This window comes from Sinocyclocheilus rhinocerous, unplaced genomic scaffold, assembly GCF_001515625.1.
Source record: "Sinocyclocheilus rhinocerous isolate Xijiao unplaced genomic scaffold, SAMN03320098_v1.1 scaffold1465, whole genome shotgun sequence".
Classification (NCBI taxonomy): domain Eukaryota; kingdom Metazoa; phylum Chordata; class Actinopteri; order Cypriniformes; family Cyprinidae; genus Sinocyclocheilus; species Sinocyclocheilus rhinocerous.
In genome coordinates, this window is record NW_015645065.1 from 112946 (window position 1) to 119969 (window position 7024).

The following is a 7024-nucleotide window of genomic DNA, read 5'->3' on the forward strand; positions in this document are numbered from 1 at the left end:
CATGTGTAATCAGTCCAATGGAAGGGCGAGACGTCATAGGCGGGTGACGTAGCGACCAGGAAGCTATAAAAGCACGTGAGGTGGAACCGACGTCAGCTTTCTGTCATTCAGCGAAGCGCTCTGTGTTGTGTCAGTCATAATCTTTGTTGTGAGTCCTATTTGGTGTTGTCCGTCATAAAAGAAAGTAGGGCTGCAACTAACGATTATTTTGATAATCGATTAGTTGGTCGATTATTTTTTCGATTAATCAATTAATCGGATTAAACGCAAACAATTTTCTTTTTTTATTTTATTGACAAAAACACACTATTCCACATTCTGCCCAATGTCCTTAAAACAAACGTTCCAACTGAATGCTATTAAAACATACAGTGCTTAATTTATTAGACCACCTGCCATAATAAAGAGAAAACACATTTTAGGAATTTTAGGAATATGTCAAAAAAAAAATTTAATCAAAAAAATGTTATTGTCATATATTTATAACTAAATACTTTTATTTATTCACATAACAAAAATGGCCTTACATAATTTGTTAAAAACCTTACATAAATTTGTATTAATAAATTTGTTAAGCATTGTATATGGTGAATATAGTTTAAATCTCTGAATTAAAAATTAAAATAATAATAAAGATGATAAAGACGAATAAAACCACAAACTCAGTGGTAACCAATAGGTAAGAGTAATGTTCTGCAGGAACACACGTTCATTTGACCACAGTCACGTCGATTGTGTTTCTCAGCAATAGTGTGCACCCTTAATTTACAGAGAAAAGATGGTCAGGGAAAAATCTGTAGATGAAAAAAAGTTATTTGTGCATTTTTCTATTTTTCTACTTGTTACTTTACACTTTTTGTTAGAAAATGTTTATTTACTATTTATTAAAGTTTTTAAAGGTACCTAATATTTTGATATTTAATTTCCATGATCTATCACGGCATAGCCCAATTCGGACGGTAATTGTTTCTCATATGGACGTCTGTCAAAATAAATTTACTTACCACCTCAGTGATAAAACTCATGGATTCCGAATAGGGCTTAGTGTCATTTCTTTATCCTGTTAAAGGCGGTTTTGAAGCGTCTGATATTTATATTCAGACAATTACACGCTTTTATCCCCTTACAGTTCCTACTCTCATAAAATATGCGCAATGCATGTTGACCTTTAAACCTTAATTTAACTTTCAACAACAGATATTTCAGCACAATAAATGTTTTTGCGCCGATTATTAATTGTCTCTGTTTTCCGTCTGTCTGATGCGCGTGCACGCTCATTCAGTAAAGATTAAAATTTAACACAGACTGTCAGGACGGACCTTTATGCAAAAATGGAAATGCTCGCGTGAATTTGTGACATTTATACATAAAGATATGACGGTTAACTGAAAGTTTTTTTGCGCTGAGGACGCACACGCATCTGTTAAAGCGCCTGACAGGGCAAGCCATTACGCTAATGCATTAGCTTAAAGCTTAAAATAAAGAATTCTCATGTTTTGGGCAGCTTGGATCACGTAACTCTCCTGCAGCATCTCATTCTGTTTCCTCCACTATTTTTAGATGCATTTTGTCCATAGAAATAAGTAATTCAGTGCTTTAATTTGACGCGACCGGCTTAAGTTGGACAAGTATGTAAACTCCGTTAGACGTGCACTGTGGGCAGACCCGATTAATCGATAATGAGAATCGTTGTCGATGATTTTCATAATCGATAATAATTGATTTTATCGATTAGTTGTTGCAGCCCTATTTGTGTGTCTGTTCCACACCATATTTGTTAATCCACATTAGAGCCTGACCTTTCGACCACTTTGAGGTGTGGAATTGCTTTGTGGGGTGAGGATGGGGTGTGGGAGACATGCCTGAATAACAGAAGAGCAGTATTACTGTCTGTCTGCATGCACGTGCAGTACTTTAGCTAGAGATATAAATAGCTGTCTTTGAATAGGAGGGTTGGAGAGAGATGACTGTGGCGCCAGAGTAGTGGTGAGTGCCAGTTTTCCTGGGGAAGAGAAGGCAATGGGCAGCCTTACACGTCACACAAAACTAAAACATGCATTATGGAGGGACGATTATAGTGTACAACTGCCCTCACGTTAAGCCTTGATCTTCAGCATACACAAATATTTGTTCAAGGGTGGAGTAGAGATGATCCGAGCATCATTACCTGTACAAATCTTGGTTAAATTTCATTAGATCTCTGAGGGTGATTAAGTCACTCGTTTTTGCACTTTCACAACATTTGGGTGTGATGCAATGCATATTTCAGTTAGTAAGACCTGCAGTACAACGGAATGCTGTGTGAAAGGCTTTTTATATGTCGCTTACGAACTGCATGCGTTTTATAAAGATAGTTTGTCTCCAAAGTGAACCAACATGCTTTATTTAAATTGAGACAGGGTGTCTTGTATCTACAGGCGTGCTGTGGGAATGTTCAGCATAAAAATGGCTCCCAAATGAGAGGAAAAAATGACTGCATTCTTACAGAGGTTAAACCAAAGCATTTGTTCTAAATAGCATACCATTTTCAAAGTCTTGGTGCGAAAACTTATGTATCTCTATCGGTTGTCTGTCCAGTAAGTTTTGCGATACTATAACAAATTGATTTTTTTTTCCCTTCTAATCTCTTGCAGCAGCCATCTCCAACCTGCAGTACTAATAAATTGCAGTGCACTTGCACACGCTACACTCAGACACTTTAGTGTTTTTACATCTTCATCTTATCAATTTGCCGGTAGCTCTGATCTCTGTATATGTGACAGTGTTCAGGTTGCTGTTTTGTTTACTAGCTTCAGAATCACCATGCAGATTTTTGAATTGTGTATTATAAACAAGAGAAAAGCTTCCATAAATTTACTGAATTCTGTTGGTATTTTAAAGTGTTGCTTAAATTTGCAAATACCTGGGGTTTATGGAAATGCTGTCAAAGCCAGACAACATTAAAATCTCGGCTGGTGTTTGTAATTGTTTTCTTGCTTGACTGGATCAAATGCATTCTGGGGAATGGTCCAAATTCTTGAACCGTGTTGCATTTATTGAATGTGTTATTTCGATCATTTAGGTTGCTTAACAGTTATCAGTTATTGCAGATTAGTGTTATCAGATGAACAGGTCTACCTCACAATGAAATTAAAAATATATATATTATTATGCTATTTGTTTGCAGTAGGGCTGTCAATAATATAACATTTTGACTGGTGATTGTGGTGGTAACTGATTTTTATAGAAATTCAGAAATGTTCACGTCAGTTACAGTGTACCTAGTAATTTTTATTATAAACTTGGAAACAATTAAAATGTGGGATTTCCTTAAGTTTTCATGAAGCTTAAGTAATATTTGTGCTGTAATTTATTCACTTTCACATGAATACATACATTTTTCTGTTAAAATCCCTTTATCTTTTTCACATGAAGTCCTTTGAGTTTCTGTGTGTAATTGGCAATGTTTTTTAATGTGCCCTCATTCCAAATCTGGGGAATGCTGTCATCACCACGCAAAAAACACTGCCAAGCCATCAGAACCGGACCGAACTGAAAACCGTGGTTAAAAACACTAAGTAATAGAACTAATTTGTTCTAGGAAATCCCTAATATGGATAAAAGCATCCAGCTATCGCTGTAACTGAATAAAAAGAAGATTGAAACGTTTTGAATGATGAAACATGAAGACAATAAACATTCGACTGCAACAATATATGGTTTGTGTTCTTTAAAATTTGTAGTTCTTAATAATTAAGTATATTTATAATCCATTGCTAATCTACATATCCTTTATTGCAGTATAGAATATATTTTCATTCTGTGGTAAGAAGCAACATCAGATCACAAAAAAATAAGTTATTTGAAACATTTGATTGATGTTGTGGAGTAAAAACATGTCATTTATGTTCTTTGTTGTTGGACAACAGGTTTAGAAACGCTTCTCATTGCAAGTCATTACAAGGGAAGATGTTTGGTGTGTTTTACTTTTTCAAATGCACTTTATAAGCGACTCAAACTCACAGTGTCTCCCAGAAGTTTTTTTTTTAATGTAAAACCAAAAAACCGCAATTCACAAGAGCATATTGAACCGTAGATGTCGTAACCGAACAGTTCAATATTATACTGAGAATTGTGGTATCCCTACTGGTCACTGTTGTATCAAATAATCATGAACAGTTGATTTTGTAATAATTGTGATAACTCTAGTTGATAGATTTTCTGATGACTGTGTTTTCTGATGACTTGTTTACTATTCAGTTCTTACATCCATCTTACAGGTTGACTGGTTGTATGTGGAACATTAACAGATGTCATTACTTTCAAAACTGTTCTTGTTCTGAGGAAATCGGTACATAAGTACTATTTGTTTTTGAAGATCTGTTGACTTTGAAAATGGCCAGTTAAACAAAAATGGGGGAAAAAATAGAAAAAATGTCTTAAAGGAGATTGACGGTAAAGTGCTAATGTGTCCTTCCCTCTCTCTGTCTCACAGACGGTCGATGACGATGCGATGGAAGCGTGAATGAGGTTTGGCGTGGCAATAGCTGAACGATGCCCAAGGGTGGGGGTTCTAAAACCCCCCAGCTGGAGGACTTCCCATCCAACACCGACATGGTGGAAAAGCAGTGTGGGAAGAAGGTGAGGAAATTTTTTTTTATATCAAATGCACACACACACTCTGCTGATATAACTGCCTGTAACCTTTCTAAGCAGTTAAGTAACGACCCATTGGATAGTTTATATCCTAAATCTTTTCTTTAGAGCTACATACACCATTGCACACTGCATTACCTATTTCAGCATTCGGACTAAGAATGGGCATCTTTCATTTGTTTTTATACAATCTAAACATTTTAGTAAGAATCACAGTCAATAGATGATCCTAACTAATCATGCTACACTAAATAGTACACATCACTGTGATGTAGGCCTGGGCGATAAAACGGTATAGATATTTATCGACGGTACACCTTCTTCGATAACGATAGAAAAAATGTTCGATATAGGCACGTGCTATGAGTGTATGAGACAGCTCACACAAACACGAACACATGCTGAATTGAGTGCTGTGCCTGCCTGTGATGAGGAGATTGTGAATAAAGAATAAGATCTTGATTAGGTGAAAACCGAAACCAAGCCATTCACACAAATGCATATTCAGCGCATTATTTAGACGAACAAATATGACTGCTGCACTCGCGTCTCACACAAGATGTAGTAGTCTTGCAAAGTTAAAACAGTTAAAACTTTTAGAAAACACGTCGCAAATTTGTGGAGGTTTATTCCTTTTCACTGCGTCTTTTATGTTTTTAAATGCAATCTGCGTGATGGGAGATTCGGCTCTTTGTATTAACCAATGCATAAATACATGATGCTGTTTTGTTCATAATTGTTTATGCAATTTACGAAATTATATTTGATTTATATGAGTTAATTTAGAGGTAATGCACGTTTGTTTATAGACAGTTATTTACTTGCATTGATATTATGCGCTGCATTATTTTGCTCATTGCGCCCTCCTGTGGCCTCGGGAGACAAGCCAAAAGTTTCCTTAAGACCTATTTAATCTGCATATAAAACATTAGAAATTAGATATTTGTTTCATTTTTATTGTGTGAAAAAAAACAATAAATTGTTGTTTGTCTCAATAAATTGGGTTAATTTAAAAATACAGTGGTTAAATTAAAAAAAAAAATTCTATTGCTCTGTTTCAAAAAAAGGTTATAAAAAATTTCAATAATTATCGATACTGAACGATATGAAACATTATATCGTTGATAAATTTTTTAGCTATATCGCCCAGCCCTACTGTGATGTCTATTGGATGTTTTCATAAACCATTTTTGTAACCGTTTTTTCTTAAGATGAACAAGGTCACTTAAAACACACCACCTTATAAGCACACCACCTTATACCCTAAGATCGCAAAACTGTGAGAATATGGCAATCTTTAGTTAAGAGACTAAACAAACATGCTGATTAATGAGATTCATTGGCCTCCATCCCAGGATTCGTAAATGCAAAAACAACGAAAGCAAAACCATCAAAACAGCACTCAGTATACAGTCATAGAAGATTGTCTTCTACTGTGTTAAGGATGAAAACACAGTAGAAATTCACTCTGGAATTGTATAAAAACAATATATAAATAAAGAGGCATTTGATGCTGATTTCTCTTCATAAGTTTTTTTTAATCTGTGGGTCAGTGTTTTGATACAAGACAAGCCAGAGTTAGTGAAGAGTTTATGGCCCAGATGGTGTGTGTATGTACATCATTCTGTGTAGTATTGCATCAGACTCTGCGAGGGGGAGGGAGCAAGCACGTGAGCGACAGAGGGCTGCTCATACAGGTGGTTTTAGAGAAAGGCAGTGAAAGTTTTTTTTTTTTTACTTGCTTTAGCTTGGGTTTCTCTACGTGCTATAAGAAATCCTGCTCTCATCTTTCTGCCTCTAGCTCACTGTGTTTTCATATATCTTTGAGCTCAGTTCTTAGGAGCAGATATTGTCTTTGTGCTTGTGCCTGTGCTTGTGTGTGCATGTTTGCACGTGGATGACATCATAGTCTCATGACAGAGGGGGAGGCGGGCTGGGCGGAGAGGCTCTCGCAGTAGAAATGGCTCTACGCTGCATTCAGCTTTAGTTTCATCACAGCACTAAGAGCTCTTTAATTAGCCTTCATTTGCACTGCCAGTAGCAGAAACAGCCCCAGCTGCTCCAGTCCCACTTCCTCTCCCAACAGTCAGCCTCTAGTTCTATTATTTGTATAACCATGTATGTTTTAATGAAGAGATCTGGTTAAAATCTCAATTTCTCTTCCATTGTGGGGACACATGTTTGTTCTTTTTTGTTGCCGTTTATTTCATACATTTTGTTACAAATTTCAGGTACACTCAGCTCCATTTAATAATTTTTTCTGTAGGCTATGTTAGTGCTGGGCGGTATGACCAAAAATGTATATCACGGTATTTTTCAAAATTATACCGGTTTCACGGTACATGATGGTATTTTTTTTTCATGCATGACCGGGTGTTAACCATATTTT

General features: G+C 36.1%; 1 long non-coding RNA gene across 1 annotated transcript in view; it reads left to right on the forward strand.

The window, feature by feature from the left end:
• Positions 1-7024, forward strand: part of LOC107705323 (uncharacterized) — an 87315-nt gene that overhangs the window by 78442 nt on the left and 1849 nt on the right. Inside the window, exon 2 of the long non-coding RNA XR_001636059.1 lies at positions 4475-4620. This is a non-coding gene — a long non-coding RNA (uncharacterized LOC107705323). The remainder of the gene's footprint in view (positions 1-4474; positions 4621-7024) is intronic.